The following is a 17,478-nucleotide window of genomic DNA, read 5'->3' on the forward strand; positions in this document are numbered from 1 at the left end:
GACAGGGGCTTTTCATCACGATTTTAAATTCTGGGTCCTTGCAGACTGGCTCTGTCCCCATAACTGCAGTGAGGGCTGCAATTCTGGGGGGAAGGCAATTAAGCAGTGTGTGGTGACTCACCAAACAGACCCTCCAAGGTCTGCTCCCTTAGCCAAGTTTTGCCTTTTGCTTTTTCCTGGGTCTTTTTGGTTTTGGTTCGGAAGCATTCACCCTCTTACACACCCCCAGGGTGTTTCTGGAGCTCCATTAGGGTGGCAACTGTGCCTGGTTTGAAGCTCATTTCATCTGTTCTTACGGAGATGATGGTAACCCACACTGCAGCTTTCCATGAGGCAGCCTGCCATGCCATGTCCTGCCCATGGTGCTCTAGCTACCTGTTCTTTCTTTATTCCATGTTACCAGAGACCCTCCTGGACCCATCCATGCTTGTCCTGGAGGTTGCTTTTGGTACATTTTTCTCTTCATGTCTCTGGCTTTTAGAATGGGTTTCTCCAGCTCCTTCCCATGAAGTCCCTGGCACCTGCTCATACACCGATTTTGGAGGATCGTGGCCCTGGTTTTCTGCACTATAACATTTGGATCCATTTGGAGACTTATTTATTAGGATCTCCCCAGGCCTCCAGCTGGCCCACTCTCCTACACCAGCACACTTCTCCTTAGCCCCCAAATGTGCAGGTCTGTTGTGAAATCCTTCCCCTGACTCATCCTTCTGATCCTTTTAAACTGCCCACTCACAAAGCACGTTGCAGGCTGGGATGAGGAACTCACCCGGGCTTGAGCAGTGCTGGTGCCTTCATCCAAGCATCTCTGAAGCTTCTGGAAAGGAGATAGTTCCCACAGCCTCATGCAGAGGGACATGAGTTTGTGTCTTGTCTGGCTGCCAGGGAAAAGTCCTGAATTCGCTGAACCAAAGAGGCCATTGCCTTCACGTGCTGGAAGGCAGGTTTGGCTGGGGAAAGGCTGGGTCTGATGGTCAGATATTATTCCCTGCTGGTGGTGTTTTGGATATGGTGATATCTCCTTTATTGCTCAGTACTTTCAAAATGCTTCATTCTGTGAGGTCAGCAAACATGATTTTTCAGGTGTCTTTTCAGACAGTGGAGGAGAAGGAGCCAGTGGGGCTGTGAGAGAGGATGTCCCTCCCTGTCACAAGATGGGTCCTCACTGGGCCCCGTGGAGGCACAGCTGGCACTCTGTGAATGGCCAGAATGAAATCAACAGTAACCACAGCCTCTGTCCCTGCATGTGCAGGGTTAGCAAATCTTACCTGCTGTTAAAACCCCATGAAAATGGCAATAGCAGCTTCAGAGAATTTTGTCTCTCTGTCATTTAATTTACCAACCATCTGAGCTCTGGTGGCAGGGTCTGTCCCTTTGGAGCAACCTTCCTAGGGGGGTGGATATTGTCGCTTTTCCCTGTGAATTCTTCATGGCTCTGTTGATCTCCTGACTTAAATTTTTGATACACTTAAGGAAAGCAGTATTATCAAACTGTCTGTGCAGGAAAGTGATGATCAGTGACAGCCTGAATGTGTCACATCAGCAACTTCCTACGAGGTACTTGCTACCTCCACAGAAGTTATTTGCAGATAGTTTTAGTTACTCTTTGACTTGCCCAAAGGTGAAAGAGTTGCTCAAACAATAAAGAGGTCAGTGGGGGCTGCAGAGTTTGTCCCTTATTTCTGGATGGTCTTGGGAGGTCCTGTTTTCCTAGCCTGTAAAAAGGAGGATATTCTTACCCGATGGAGGTGGGAAGTATGTTGAGATGTGCAGCACAAGTTTGCCAAGTACCAAATTGCAGAGAGAAAGGTAAATGGGCCCAGTGCTCTACAGCGAACCCAAACCATGGAGACTGAGCAGAGCTGCCACTCCTGGATAGAGCCGGACACAGCTGAGGTCTTTCCTGAAGTCAAAGGAGAATGTGCCAAGCAGGCAGCCACCACTAGGAAACAACTCACTGCCTGCACAGAGGTCTGAGTGCTGCTGCTCTGTACAGAGCATCACTGACCCTCGGCAAGTTCATTTTCCAAACTGGGCACTGATACTTTTCTCTCCCTCTTGGGGCTGGTCTGGGAGCAGGATGCTCCAATTTTGGTGTCAGGAGGGTGGCAGTGGTTGCAGGTGAGCATGTGTTAGGTGGAAGAAAGAAGTGACAAAGCAGCCTTGCAGAGAAATGTTCTCCCTGGTGGTTGTGTTTGTGTGCATTTGTTTATTTTAATTAACCTCCAAACAAGGTATTTCATTTTTTTCTTAATTTTAGATATTGAACCCAGTTTCAAAGTGACCTCCTGAGGCAGTGGTTCAGATAATTCCTGGCAGAGAACAAGTTTTGAGTAAGAGCTGGAGCCTCATAATGAGGCCTTGAAACATAAAGCCATCACTTCATTTCCCCAGGTACCTGCGTGCCTGGAATACATCCTCCTTATACTCCTTTGTTTGAACTCTAGGAGGGGTGGCACAGTTATTAATTAAAACCGTGGCATGCACAAGGTTTGGAAAGGGAACAAGAAATGCAAAAAGGAGCGATTTCCTCCTCCTCCTCCTCTCCTTCCCCTGCAATTTATTCTATTCCTGGTTTTCCATGTGATATCTTGTCCTTGCAAATAAAAAAACCAGCCCACCTCCCCCATCCAGACTTATTTTGAGGAGGTGCTTGGGAACACCTTTTGCTTTGAGCTGAGTCCTTGCTTTAGTTTGGAGGTATGAAGGCAGCAGCAGGGACCCACCCACGTGCTCCCTGGATCAGGGATATTGGCACTGTGCAAATATAACACAAAAAAATGTGTAGGCAGTAAATCCCTGTCCTGTTCTGAGGACAGGAGGGAAGTTCACAGAAACACCTTTGGGTTCTCAGCCCTGTCTGAGCCAGTGATGGCCATTGATGTTACCTCCATCTAGGTCAGACTCTTGAAGTGGAAAGATGCAGAGGGAGTTACAGGTGAAGACTGCAAGTCAAATCAAGGAATCCAGTGCTGTTTTCTCTTCTAGACAACAGTTCAGGGCCCTTTATCCAGCCTGGCATCTTCCAGTGCTCTGCATCCTGCAGAAAACCTCCTTTGTAGCACCTGCTTCTCTGTACCCTTCTTGCCACTCTCCCTCATCACTAAAAAACTGATGTCCTTACTGGCCTGGATGCTGCAAGTATAAGTGCATTGTCTGTAGTGATGACATTTTAAAAAATTAATGTATTAAAAATGTTTCCTTCCTCTACAATAATGATAATTTTTGAGCTTCCTGCAGTGGAACATTTTCTTAATTGAATTCCTAGTACATTGAGCATCTCTAAAAAGCATGAATGGCAGTTTCATCTCGCTGGCTGCATTCTTCCAAGGGACACTCTTTGAGGGCTGTTCATGAAACAAAGACATTTTTCCCCTCTCAGGCCAAAGGGAAGATGGCAATCCCACTGTCACAGTTATCTGGCTTCAGTGTAACTGGTGTCACACAGACATGACTCCTCCTCCTTGGGGTTTTAGAGCAAGGAGCCTCTCCCAGCAGCCAGTCAGTGTCTGCTGCACCCCGGTGCATGTTGCTGGTTAGCTCCAGCCTTGGAGAAGTGGCATTATTGGTCCTGTGAGGACCAGCTGAAATCCAGCAGTGCTCCTGGGATGAGCACAATCCAGGTACCGCCTAGAAAAAGCACAGCAGCAACCTGAGCACATGAACTGGTGCCCTTGGATAGCTCATCTGTTAAGGCAGGGCTGCAGTCTTGGGGTTAAAAGAGTTATCACAGCCAGAAACAGGCATCAGGAGATGGGCTCCATCTCTGCTGCACAGAAAAAGGTGCATCAGTCATGGGAGAGAGTCTTTTGAATCTCGTTTAGATGTGACACACACAGTTCTCAACTCTAGGAGCATTTATCCTCTCTCTTTGATATTTCCAGAGCTTAATTAGTATTATTATTATTATTGTTATACCCTAGTGCTTCCCAAGGCCTGAAGTATTTAATGAAGACCAACACAGGCTGAATGAGATAAAAAGGAATTTTGGTTCCTTTGAGAAGAAAATCCCGTCTCAGCCTGCTCTGAGAAGCCAGTGCCATCCCCTCCCTTTGCAGCCAGGGCAGGCTGTTCAGGGTTTGCAATTCAAAGCAAAGAGACCATCCAGAAGCTGCGGGACCAGGGAGTGATTTCCAGAGCAACCCCACAGATTGCTGCTGGTTGTGCAGGAGCTAAACTGAGCACATGTGTATCAGACAGCTGCAGCTTTGCCAGCTTCTTGCACCCAGAAAATCCACACTTGGAGCACGCAGAGCTCCCCAGGTGCTCGTGTGCCATGCTGGGTCATTTCCTGTGGCAGAGGCTTTTCCCATGATTACTTTGTAATTGTACTCTGTGCCTGTCATTTTGTGACTTGCCAGGCAAGGCTACGGATGGAGCACGTTCATTTGAAACATTATTCTTCAGATTTGGCAAAGAGATGACAAATTTTTAGGGAAAACCCAGAAATACTAGTGGGAAATAATCTTCTCTTCACAGGAGGTCTGAGTTCTTCCCTCTCCTTCTCTGAAGTTCATTGTCCATCACGAGCCAGCTGCATCACAGCTCCAGCTTCATTATGGTTCCTGTTGTCTCTTGCCTCCCAGGACAAAGTTGTACCGCACTTGTAAGGGAACCCTCACAAGCAAACTTCTTGGGTCAAGGAATAGTCCTGATAAAAAGCTGTTTATGTGCAATGAGAAGATGCCTACCTCGAAATCACCCTGCAGTTTTCCTCTGTGCTCCATTATAAATGTGGCGGCAGGCAGGTGAATCCTGCTGGTTAACAGAGAACAGCTTCTTCCCCCCTAGAAAATTGTTGACTCCAGCGATTTCAGAAGGAAAGCACCAATTATCTGCTATCTCAGGAAACTGAGAACAAGCAAAAGTGCAAGGCATTTCACACCAAATCTACAGGGCCAAAATGTGAGCAAGAACACCTTGAGCTCCCAGGGCTCAGCACATCTGCCAATAGAAGTAGCAGTACAGGGACTGATTGGATCATTTTAGTGTTTAGTGGTGATTTTGCAGAAATTGCTCTGTACTGAAGATGTTTTACCCATTTGGGTTAGCATAGGAATGCTCTGCTAAAACACTGAAGGTGAATGATATTTTTAACTTAAAATGGCTGCTCAAAATACAAGGAAGAGTGTTGCTAATTAAGCCCCTGATCATTTAAAATTAGCGTATGTGGCTCAGGGAACACGGCCCCTATCAGTGAGAGCAGAGCACTTGGCTAAAGGCATGTCTAGGAAGAGGTGCTATAGAGGGGAAGAAAGGTCTCGAGACTTTTCACCTCCCATCTGCAGAACAAAACTATGCCTTTTTGTGTTAATTTTGATCTTTTTCAAGTGTCTTTGATTTGCTATGGAGAAGAAACAAGAGATAACAAACACAAAATCTTCTACAGCTTCAGTGTCCTACTTTCCAGCTCTCCCCTTTTCACTGATCATCTGTATGGAGTGCAAGACATATATTTTACTCAAGGCCACAGCAGATCAAAAACACTCAATATGTTATATATATGTTCAGTTAGGAACTTAAATTAGGTTGCAATTTGATGTGGAGGGTGGCAGAGTAAGGTTTTCTTCCCTGCTTAGTCCAAGTGACAGAGCAATTGGTGATGGCTCTTTATTCTCACGTCTCGCCATCTTATATTGGATCCCTGGCTTGGTGACACTCAGCAGTGACATCCCACAAAAAGTGAGTCTTCTTAGTGTCACAGTCTGGGGTCCTGCTTTAAAGGGAGAAAAAAAAAAAAAAAAAAAAAGGATAACACATGTTAAAAAGAAGCATACAGCTGAGAATTTTAGGAGGGTGATCCAACCCCCTGCAGCCAGAGAAAGAGACTGTCATGACTCTTAACCCTGGTACTCTGGCTCGGACCCTAAATAGCTGAGGTCAGATTATTCACAGAGAAGGTGAGTGGCAGGTTCCAGACCTTGAAGTCAGGCTGCCTCCTGGCATTTTCTCTCTGTAAAAATAAGTAGCCTTTCTCCACTTCTAACAAAAATCTCTTCCCTGGCTCTCCTTGACGATTCCCCCTCCTGTCTCCACCTCCAGAGATGTCTTTACAGTATAATTTCCTTTTATTTTTAGCCATCTTTCATAATTGAAAGTATCTCTGTGTCAAACAGAAAACGTTCCCATGAATTCCTCAACAGGCACTTACTGCAAGCAATTGATGAAAATGAAATATTTAATGGGGTTTTATACCTGTGGACTTGGTGACACTGGTGCATCTCAAAAGCCAAACTGTAATGACATCAGGATGGATGGTCATGAGGCCAGCTTCATGGATGGTCACCTCACCAGCTTCAGTGGTGCTTCTCTTTTGGGGTAAGTATTGGATCTGGCCTGGGGGGTGTGGGAGTTGGTGGCAGCTGAGCTCTGGGAAGCTGTGGCTCCTCCTGACCCCAGAGTTTCCAGCTCTTCCTACTGAAGATCCAGCAGTGCTGCCTGGGGTAAAGCTGATGTTTCTCACTTGTCAGCAGCATGTGACTGCAATGCTCTCCAGAGATCCAGCCATGCCCACAGGCAGCTGTTCATCTCATCTGAGGTAAGAGCCACCTGGAATCAGATCCAGAGTCCAGTGAGCCCCGTTGCTTGTCTTGCAAAGTGATCAGAGCAGATACCTCTGGAAGAAGACAACACAGGAGCTCCTTCAGGAGGTCTCCTGCATACTGCTGCCCACCCACACGAGTTTGCACTCAGGATCTTCCTGAAGCATTTGCATTTAATAGTCTCTGAAAGATTTTTCTTCCCTGGATTCGTTCCCCTCTTCTCAGGCCAGTTCTGTGCTCCTGTTTTGATGCTCAGGGATACAGTCACTGCTCCTGCTCATCCTCAGCAGCTCAGATGGATTTTGCCTTGGCCTGAAGAGCTGCAGCAAGAGCATTTCAAAGATAGTGGAGGAGCAGAAACAGCCCCTTGCTGGCACACAGTGAGGCAGGAGTTGATTCAGTTTAACAGAGCTACTGAAACCAACCCTGAGGATCCGAGATTTTAATTGCATCCACTTCACAAATCAAGCTCTCTCTAGTCAAACTCTCTTGTTGTGACTCACCCCTAGCCCAGAGCCAAGATAAAGGAGACAAGCCTCACTTCTCTCTGCCCTTTCTCCCTTCCTAACCAGCTAATAACATCTCCTTCCTATGTACTCCCTTCTGGGCTGCCTCTCCTCACCACTGAAGTGTCACTGCTCTGTCCCAAACCACCCCTGTGCATCTCACAGCATCCTGGTGGAAAAGGGCATGAGGAATCCTGTTGTGTCCTTAAAAATAAGGAGGTAGGACCCACCTTCTCACTGCTGCCCCCAGGCAGGAGTATCAGCCTCAGGAGGGTCTCCTTTGCTGCCTCTGTCAGTCCCTCGTGGCTTTCTGTTGCGAAAGCTGTGAGTTTTCAGTGTACTGCATCCGTTTGGGAATCGATGACACCACCGGAATTTATGAATCATAACTAATCACGCTGCCAGGTACGGGGAGGATTATACGACGCGTGATCTAATAACTCTGGGCCGTTTAATCACCTCTGGTTGGTTCTGAGCACGTTGCACGGCAGGTAACATAACTGACCTTTTAAGGCGAAACCACAAAAGGTGTTTCTTTCACAGGCCTTTCCTCACTTGGCTTGGCTACAGAGTCCCTGCAAGTAGCAGGACCTCCTTGCCTGGTGGAAGCAGGCGGGACTGTTGTCCCACGGGTGTTGTCACATCTCAGAGGAATTTCCCACTGGGATTTCTGTGGCACTTTCAACAGCAAGGGAAGGAACTGAGTGTGGATTTTGCAAGGTGTCCACAGATGCCCAGAAGCCAGCATGGCCTCCAAAGGAAGCTGGAAAGGTTCTGCCATCCCGGAGGAGACGTGGCTGGGGCTGTAATCCAGCCCTGCAGTTTATGTGCAGGTGAGTTGTGTAGGGTGAGAGTGAGCAAACCCATGCCATTTGTGCATCACTCGTTCACTCCTGTCCCCCAGCCCCAGTGGAACACCTCTGTATCTGCTGTGTGAACACAACTGCATCTAATTGCTGAGATAAACTGCAAACAAATGCCTGGGTGATGTTCACCCTTCCAGGGGTTTTTCTGGGTAACCCCTCGCTCTGCCCATGCTCTGGCAGCAGCTTTCCCAGACAGCCAAAGCACAGCTCCTGCTCTCGAACGCCTTCCCCGCGGCCCTTGGAGGGGTTTCAAGAGAAAAGCGAAACGGCGACATTTTAAGCGTCGCCTCCCACGCGGTGTCTCTCTTCAGCCTCCGTTCCCACTTGCCGTGAGTTCAGAAGTCTCTGGTGGATCAGTCTACCCCCGGAAAACTGTGGGCTTGCCAAAATAGAAGCATTTTTGCAGAAGGCAGTGATTTGGCTGAATGTTTTGCCAGCACATGTCTCTGGGGTTTGCAATTTGTTTCAGCATTTTGTGTTTTTATTTTATTTTGGATTTCGGTTGCTTGTACACAATACTACCAAAACAAAATATTTTAATGTTTGCAAATAATTTTTTTGGGGGGTGGTGGTGGGGAAAAACGTTACTTTCAAATACATTTTGCAATGCCAGGATTCCCTACCCAGCACTACTCTCATTTTGCTGTCAGCTCACAGCATAAGCTCTGGTTACATAGAAGTCACTGTGAAAGGACCTGAACGCCTTTCTCACTAATATGCTTTACTTTCAGGATGGTGAATTATTTAAAATGCTTTCCATGGCTTTAGTCTGTCCTAAGTCCCAGTCTCATATTTCATTAATGTCAGTCTCATCATCGATTATTTTTTTTCTAGTGGCAGCTGGCATCTCCTGTCAAGGACCAAGGTGCAGTTGATACCCTCCTGGCTGGTGATGGAGAGCAGAGCTGGGGTGATGTACTAATTCTACCAAAGCTGGGGACGTCTGTGACCTTCACAGCCGAGGGTGAGTTGGAGGAGAGCAAAGCCAAGAGCTGAGTAAAGAAATTACACAAGCCAGGTGAAGCAGACACTAGAATTGGGGTGGACCCTAGGCAGAAAGTGTGGCACAAAACAAGAAAAGTTCTTTCAAGACAATAGGAAGCATTTTAATTTGAAATGCCTCTGTAAATGCTGTTTTCTGGAACCTGGGAAAACTACTCAGCAGTCATAGCAGGAAAAGCGAGTGAAGAATAATGCGTCCAGCGGAAATTCCTGCAGCTCTTGGCTCAGCAGACCATAATTGGAGACTGGAGCCTGCTCGGGACACTGGAGCTAACACCTCCACCCTTACAAGAGGTGGAATCTTGGGTGACCACAAGTGGTAAGCTTGGGATGTCATTAAAATAGAAACACCTGCAGCAGTGCAGAGCCCTGAACTCCCTGCTGAGGAGTTTCATCGTGCTGCTGACTTAGGGGGAAGATGCCACCTACTGAATCACCCAAACCACTTCCTGGAGCACCTGGTTTTTCCTCACATCTCCCATCCAGATAGTGGCTAGACCCACGTGAAAAATGCTGGATCTGCACCACACACTGCCGTTGGGATGGATGCAGGAGGAGTAACATACAGAAGGAGTTACACCTGTGCCCACGCCATGGGCAGAACAGGAGCATGTTCCGTCCTGGAATGCACCTCTCCAGCATTTAGCCTAGGCCAATCTGTGGCCCTTGTTCCTGGATGTGGACTGGAAGACAGGTGGAGACTTGTGCTGGCTGGAGCCTTCAGCAGGGAGGAGCATTATGGCCCTCTCAGGTGCCTGCTTGCTCCTCAGCTTTCTCCTTCTCAAAGACTTCAAGAAACTGCAGAGATTCTGAGATTTTTCTTTTTCCCTTTCTTGAAAGCGTGGCTAAAAATAGAGCATTGAAACCAAGCCCAGCCCAGAAAGCAGAGTGTGTAGGTGTGATGCAAACCAACACCTGGGGCTGTGAAGCGTCCTGGGGGAGCTGGCACCCATCTGGCAGACGTGTTCTCTCTCTCTCCTCATTCTTTCTTTGGCACCTTGTCAAAGAGCACAGGAGATGCTGAACCTAAAAGTAATCTTGTGTGAAAATAACCAACACATGTTGTTCTGGTTACGGGAAAAAGAGAACAAGGAGAGGACAACAGTTTTCATTTGCAAAAATGTCTGGGACCCCTGAGCTGCTTCTGTGTTCTCTGATTTTGTTTCCTGGCTGAAGGTTTCTAGAGGTGGCTGGTAGAAAACGGTGATGGCAGATACTGCTCTGAGGTGGTGGGCCAGGATATCTCTGAGGTGTAAACAGGCCAGCAGATGACATACAGTGCACTGGGGTGATTTCTTGGACAGCACTGGGTGCCAAAGGGGGAGGGTTCAATGGAAAAGAGCTCCTCCAAGTGTCATGAAACCACGGAGCCTGTAAGGAAGGCTGCTGTAGCAGTTGTGTCAATGGCTGCACAATGCGGACATGCCAGTCCCACAGAGCGCCCCTCGCTCACACCCTCCCAGCAAGCGCGTGGGCAGGTCTTGCGGGTGTGATGGAGAGACACAGGTCTGCCCTGAAGATGGGGATTTGTGGGGTCTTTGTATAGAGAGAGAAGTCATAAAACATGTGTGTAATGTTACCATAGTCCCCCCAGAAGACCTGTGCCTCCACCCTGCTATAGCAGGGGGGATTGGGGCAGGATGGGCAGTAACATGTAAATCCTTACACAGCCTCAGGACTGCAGTTACCATGGAGGAAGGGCTGTGGTGGACAAACATGGACTTAGTGCCATCTGTAATGCAGTGGAGACTGCTGTTTGGTACAAGGAGAATTTGCCCCTCAAGGTAGTGCCGTGACCTTGTGGCAACTCAGATGTTCCCTCTCCATGGCCAGGATGCAGCCTTAGGGATGGGAGAGTTACCCTGGGGTTTGATGGACAAGGGTGGCACAGGCAGGAGGGTGCTTGTACAAGGTGAGTTTTATGAGCTGTATTGATCTGCAGTGCCCTACACAGGGACACCTCTCGGGCGCAGCACCCCAGATACTCCAGCAACCTGAGAGGCAGTAATTCCTCTTTCCTCCCTGCCATCCCCAACACCTCTGGTAGTGCTGGAAAATGGTAGGAAAGCAAGTGTCCTCAGAGCAAGCCAAGTCAGAGAGCTGTGAACCTGGAAAGAGGGCTGTGAAAATCCAGGTGGGAACCAAACAGGCTGTGCTTCCAGTGGCAACTTCCCAGAGATGGGCTTCCAGGGACAGTCTGGTTGGTGATGCCTGTGGGCACCAGCCAAAAAAAAAAGGCATGAATGTTTCCAAGACCCTGCATGCCCCGCCCTTGCTGATGTAAGTGCATGGCTGGAAGCAGTTTATTCCCTATCAGCCCTTTCCTGCTTATCTGGAGCCAGCGGCAAGAGCAGGAGCCGGTCTCACACAGGGACCCTGCAAATCCTGGGATGAACGCCCGGACCAAGAGCTATTTCCCAGGGGGATCGGGGTGGATTGGGTAATTAATCACAGCTTGTCTGGGGGAGGATGAGGAAGTCTGAATAAAGGTGTTAACGGCTCTTAAAGGCTTTCCTGGTTCGCAGAGGGTGCTGCCTCAAACAGATTATCTGGAAATATTATTAGCTGGAGTGGGAAAGGGTTTTTTTTCTCCTCTAGGTTCTTTGCAGCCACCCTAAATCTGCTTGAGCTGTTGAGACAGGTTTTATTGTGCAGGGAGAGGTGGGGGAGAGGTGTTGGCTGTCAGTGGGTCAGCAATTAATTGGTTTATTCCTTTCTCACGGTTATTTTCTGACCAACATCTGCTAAAGCCCCAGTGCCCGCTTTGTCCCAGCTCAGCAAACAAGAACCACAGGGATTTGCATGAGGGGACCCCAGGCCACGAGGTTGGCTTTGCAGGGGCTGCCCGGAGGTCCCTTGTCCTGCCAAGCCTCTTTCCCTGTTATCTGGTCTTAGGAGGAGGATGTGATTAGTGTTTTGTGCCGTAGGATGTCAGCTGAGGGATGAGAACCGTGTGCCAAGAGGAAGAAAGAGCTGCCACAGATGGATGGTAAGTGAAAACAGAGACCTGCCCCCTTTTCTCCAAAGGAAACTTTCCTTTCAATGTCTCCACGGCCCATCAGTTCAGACAAATGCTGTTTTCAGCCCCGTGCTTCTCTCCTGGCAGAAGTGACCCTCAGCCACGTGTTTCTGGGTGAGGGTGGGCTCTCCTCCATCTGCTGCTGCCAGCTGGGAAATCATTTCTGATTGATCCAGCTTAACTCAAGTGCCATTCCGGTTTACCTGAGCTTTGTTACAGTTCTAGGAGCTCAGAAACAGAGGGTACCATCAAAGCAGAAACCTTGTGCCCTGCCAGCTCCAGCTCAGCTCAGTCTCTGCCCCAGCTCTGCTGCTGTAAATGAGCTGCAGTGGGTGGTGGGGCTGTGCTGGCACAGCTGTGCCAGGCATAGGGGGTTCGCTGTGAGCACCACCAATGGCTCCCTCATAGTAATTGCTCTGAAAGTGCTTCTGAGCTGGCAAATTGCCTTTTAAACCAGAGCAGGGATAGAGAAAGAACATAGCTTTGGCCATGAAGGATTTTGATAGCTGCAGCTTGGCATCATTTTGGCTTGGAGTGAAAAACATAAATTTTGAGTCCTGCAAAGGTGATGGAGTGATGAGTGTGAAACTGATGTGCAGGGTAGTCCACTCTCTACTGCACCTTTCTGGCCTCCCCAAGGCCTGCTGGGCAAGTGGGAAACCCCCTCCATGAGAAATTAATTGGAAATCACATCATCCACAGGGAACATTTGCCTATTGCAGTGCTGCTACTTCTCTCCCAGCTCTCCCTATATATTTTATAGGCATTAGGCACTCTGAGCAGAGTCCCATGGGCTGCTTTCTTCATGGTTGCAATGATTTCCAATAACTAAGTTAACCCCAGAGAAAGCATAATGAAAGCAGCAGATTTCCAGGTCTCTCTTTTTCCTTTACAGAAGGCCATCCCTTTCACACACGAAGCACAGCGAGCCCAAACCAGATCCCCGTTCTCCATGGGGATCAGCCCGCAGGGATGATGAGAGAAGCAGAGTGAGTCCCCAGCCCTCTCCAGAGCTGGACTGCAAAACCACAGGCTTCAGCAAAGCCCTTGGAGCCAGCCCACCTCCCAGCAGAGGGACTGTCCCTTTCTCTCAACTCAGGGCTGGAAATAATGACAGGTACGGAAAATCCATTACCAATAATGAAATAACCCTCCATGCAGCACTGCCGGCTCCATGAGCACTTCCCCAGCTGCGGGGAGACCACAGGAGCACTCCCTGGAGCAAGCAGACACAGGTGGTGCTGGCATGTGGCTGGAAATAGCCCAAAGGTGGGGGGAGCCTGAAATGTCTGGTGTTCTGGACCCTTCACCCCTGCCATGGGGTGTCTCATCAAGCCCTGTGTTTCCAGGCAGCCCGATGTCAACCCCAGGTGGGGCAGGGATTCTGGACTCACTGGTGGCAAAGCAGAGAGAGAACCCTGTTTCCTTGAAGCAGAGATGTGATTTTGTGTTAAAATTGCTTTTTCCTCCCAGAAGGTCCTTAAGCATTCCCCTAAGCTGTTAAGAGGCAGAGGGGGATCTGGCTGTCCTGCCTGCAAGACAGGGGTGGGTAAGAGGGGAAGGAACCAGCCTCTGCCTGTGTTGGCACTGGTGACCAGCACCTTAACCACGGGAAGGGAACGTTGGCCAAGGGCTCCAGTGAAACCCTGAAGCAGCAGATATTGCTGAGTAGCTCCTACAGGCTCATACTGAACCCAAGAGCTGTGTCCACACCCGACAATGTAAGATTTTTCTCCAAGGGTTTCCAGAGAGCATGGAGCAGGCTGGAACCAGGAGAGGGACAGGCTTTTTAATTTTGGACTGTTGTTACCATGTAAAGTAAACCAGAAAGCAAAGGGTCAGTGTTTCTGATCTGCATGTAGACTTTGAACTAAGCCAAGCTCTTGCTTGTTCCAGTATCCCTTTCCTTCTTGAAGGATGTTTCTGGCCCAGAAACATCTCATATTTCTGGGGAAGGAACTCAGCCATGTGGTCAGCAGGGGGGCACACTGAACCTAACGGTGCTCGATAAAGGCAGATTGATGCTCCCAGGAGGAGGAACTGGACAAGGGGCTTGTCATAGCCATTTCCCCCTGTGCTCCTTGCTTCCCTGCAGCCTTTAATTCTGCAAAGCACTTTGGATTGTAGCCACTGGGAGTGAATGGATGTACCTGGTAGTCTTGTGTTGCCCACTGCAGCAATAGATATGCATAGGGTGCATGATGGAGAAGAGGCCAGCCACTTGTTCTCATCTTGAAAAGCTTCCCGTTGCCAGGGAAGCACCAGGGCTCACACCCCACCTTATGTGTCATCGGTAACTCTCCTGCTGTTGAAATTTCGTTGTCTCTCTTAATCACGAAAGGCTTATTTTCCCAGACTGGAAAATGAATTCAGCACCCCTGGCAAAGCTGGGGGCTGGGAAGTTTTAATTACTGTTTGTACAGTGCTCTGGGGTGAATGGTGCTGGAGGCCTGGGAAGGGTTATATTATATATTAGCAGTTACTTATGTTTTATTATATATGTGAGCTCTGTGGTCTTGCCTCTGTGGTCTCCCTCCTGATGCCTAAGATGCTGTGGAGCTTCCTAACTCAAGCAGTACAAATCCCTACCTCCTGTCACTGTTACCACTGCTGATCAGGAGGGAGACCTAGAAAGTCCAGTGTCCACCTACAGCCAAAATAATCTCAACCAGTGTGTGCCTCTAAATACCCACCTGCTACACAGGGAAGAAGAGCCCTAAAGCCCTTCTCTCACGGGGCTTTTCCCACTAAAACATCTTTTCCTTAGGCAATGCAGCCACATCCTGCACTGACCTTCCTGTGCCCTCCTTGTTCAGAACAACACCTCCTTAATTATAATCCATCAAATTCCTCTTTCCTCTACCTGGAAAAAAAATGGGATTTGGGGACAAGGAACAAATACAGAGTCATAAGTCTCTTTTCATGGGAAAGGAAATCAATCCAGCGCCCTGCTGGGAGCCCTGCTTTGCCTAAACCCTGGCAAAATGCAATAAGAAGTTAAGGCTCTTAGCGGGCGAACATTACTAGAGCCCTATTAAGCACAGCTCAGGTCTTTGTGGTCAAGTGTTCCCTGTTGCACCCGGCGCTCCACGTTTTACACAACGGGGCGATTGTGGCCCCGCCGCTCTGGCATTGGCACCCTGCGAGTACCCACCGTGGGCCGAGGAGGATGGGCTGCTCAGCAACCCCACAGGGCAAAGCCAATGCTTTGGAAAACGATTCTGCAGAGAATAGGAGTGTTTTGGTGTTGGCAACGGCCTGGAAAAGGGACACATTAGCTATCAATTAGCGTGTGTGCCCACACGTGTGCAGCTTGTAGGCATGTGATGGTGTCTAGGCTTGTGATAGCATCCACATGAAAATCAGGGAGAGAATATGATGACTTTGACCTCAATTTGTCATTTCCACAACCCCTCCCCACCACCCACCCACCCCACATTTGTGTTTTGGTGGCACAGTTGGTTTTCTGACAGATACTTCAGAAATATTCTACTGATTACAGCAAAGGGGCGAAACTGCAGTGACTTAGAATTTGCCAAAGCTTCTCAAATGCAAAATCCCCCTGCTTTCCCTCTCTAGCCAGCTGTCACCTCGTGGTTCCTCCTGAATGGTGGCTCCTAGGGTGGTGGGCAGCCCCTTGCTGCCTGTGCCAGGCATAATGGGCAGAGCAGAGAGCCCAGGCAAGGCCCCAGGGTGAGTACAAAGCCTGAGTATGACAGCACTGCAGTCACCACCCACTGCCAGACTGCTTCCTGTGTTCCCCTCACAATCTAGGACAGGCAGAAGGCAGGAGGGTGTTAGCTGAGCCTCTGTGCCCCTGATGCTGCTGCTCAGGAGGGTTTCATTTACTGCCAGGTACATTATGGCATCTGCTAGGTGGCTGCTGGGTTGAGACCTGTGGCTTTCTTGGGGCAGTCGGTTCTAGGTCCAATGGGTTACCATGGCCACATCACTGAAATAAGGCAAGGAATGTATCCACCAGTGCTTTTAGCAGCACCAGAGGGTGTCAGGGTGTGATGGAGCCAGCCCAGCCCCATGCCTGGGAAGGACAGAAAGGAAAGAGTGTAAACAGTCCAACTCACATCCCTCCAGCACTATCCCACTGGTGAGCAGATGTCAGAGGAATGTATTTTGCAATAGCTTCATTCAGTCTGGAGTAACTCCTGCTCGCTCTCTTTCAGGATACTCTTCTCTGCAGACCCGCCCGACAGAGAGCCGGGAGGGATCCACTGTGAAGCCCCAAAACCGATCTTGAGGAAGAAACACAGCTTGCCTCCCATCCTCCACCCCTGCAAACCCAAGGGGAGGGACTGTCTGTGGATGTCCCTTTGGGTCAGAATCCTGCACAAGGCAGCACCCCTGGGTGCTCAGCAGTCTCTCTGAGGAGGTTCTGTTTAGGTTGGCTGCTGCTGATCCCAGCCTGTCCTCAGCACACAGATGCTTTTAACCTCTTGAGGAGGGGTCGGAGTGGCCAGCAGCTGCTGAGGACATTGCCACAATTCAGCCATGTCCCTGCTCAGGGCATGGACTGTAAACAAAGTAGGGAATCCAGGCCATATCCCAGCCCAGCCTGGCTGCCTGCCTCAAGTTCCCTGTTGCCCAGAATTTGGAGCTTGCCTCTTTTTCCATTACCTCTAAGCAGAAATGGTGAATGTTTCGGTAATGTTTCCTAAAAATAAAAATGTCAACGGAAAGAGCCATTTAATGACATGAGTCTGTGCATCTTTGGGCCCTGAGCAATCAACAAGCTGAGAAGAGAAATGCTGAAGTAGCTCATGAATTCGAAGGTACTCTGAGAAGGTTCTTTACTGCCCATGGATGCTTTCACCAGCATCACCTGGGGCAGGAGGGCTGTTTGAGAACTGTTTTCCTTCCCTCTCTAGGCAAATAGCAAATTTTCTCCAAAACCAATCCATCTGTCTAATACTCTGTTTGATGCAAAAGCCTGTATCTGAAAAAAAAGGCAACACAGCTTGTGTGACCAGGCTGAGGTGCCTGTGGTGTGTCAGCCTGGGGACTGGGTACTGCTCTATCACTTACATGGGGTGTTGTGGCTTTCTTTGGGAAAGAAGTCAAAGAATATAGGCTCTCTATGTTAGACAAGGCTTTGCTAAGCAGGAATGCATAAACTTGGTCCAGCCTATAATAGTCTTAAATGTCAGGGAGTGGTTTTTGATGCAAAACTCAGAAGCTGTCTTGACAGCAGCACAGGAGAGAGAGAAACCGGAGAGCAAGTACTTTGTACAGCCTTTTGGGGAATGAGTGGATGAATTAGGGTGTAAAGATAACACAATTAACTCCTTCATGCAGCTCAGGCAATGTTAAACCCCTGCAATTCAGGTTTTTGGGGAATGGCCCTACTTGGCACCTTGCTTGCCATCCTCAAGCCCTAATCTGTACCCATCCAGATCTGAGCTTTTATAGGAGACAGGGACAGGAGCTTCTCCCAGCCAGCTGAACATGGATGGTGGATGCTCAGGTAATTAAAGAACTGGTATGAGCTGCATTAACCCATCTTCTGTGCCTTATCTAATTTGGCAGGT

At 48.9% G+C, this 17,478-nt stretch overlaps 1 long non-coding RNA gene across 2 annotated transcripts in view; it reads left to right on the forward strand.

Annotated features, from left to right (window-relative positions):
- Positions 1-16,627, forward strand: part of LOC114061287 — a 34,321-nt gene extending 17,694 nt beyond the window's left edge. Inside the window, exons 1-4 of one of the 2 annotated variants that reach the window (XR_003572079.1) lie at positions 6,104-6,538; positions 7,592-7,881; positions 12,831-13,052; positions 16,117-16,627. This is a non-coding gene — a long non-coding RNA (uncharacterized LOC114061287). Of the gene's footprint in view, positions 1-6,103; positions 6,539-7,591; positions 7,882-12,830; positions 13,053-16,116 lie in introns of those variants that run through there. The other variant, XR_003572080.1, reaches the window with a different exon arrangement.
- The last annotated feature ends 851 nt before the right edge of the window (positions 16,628-17,478 follow it).

This window comes from Empidonax traillii, unplaced genomic scaffold (genome assembly GCF_003031625.1).
Source record: "Empidonax traillii isolate 1590-97213 ecotype Southwest subspecies unplaced genomic scaffold, ASM303162v1 scaffold323:size719838, whole genome shotgun sequence".
NCBI classification, from domain to species: Eukaryota; Metazoa; Chordata; class Aves; order Passeriformes; family Tyrannidae; genus Empidonax; species Empidonax traillii.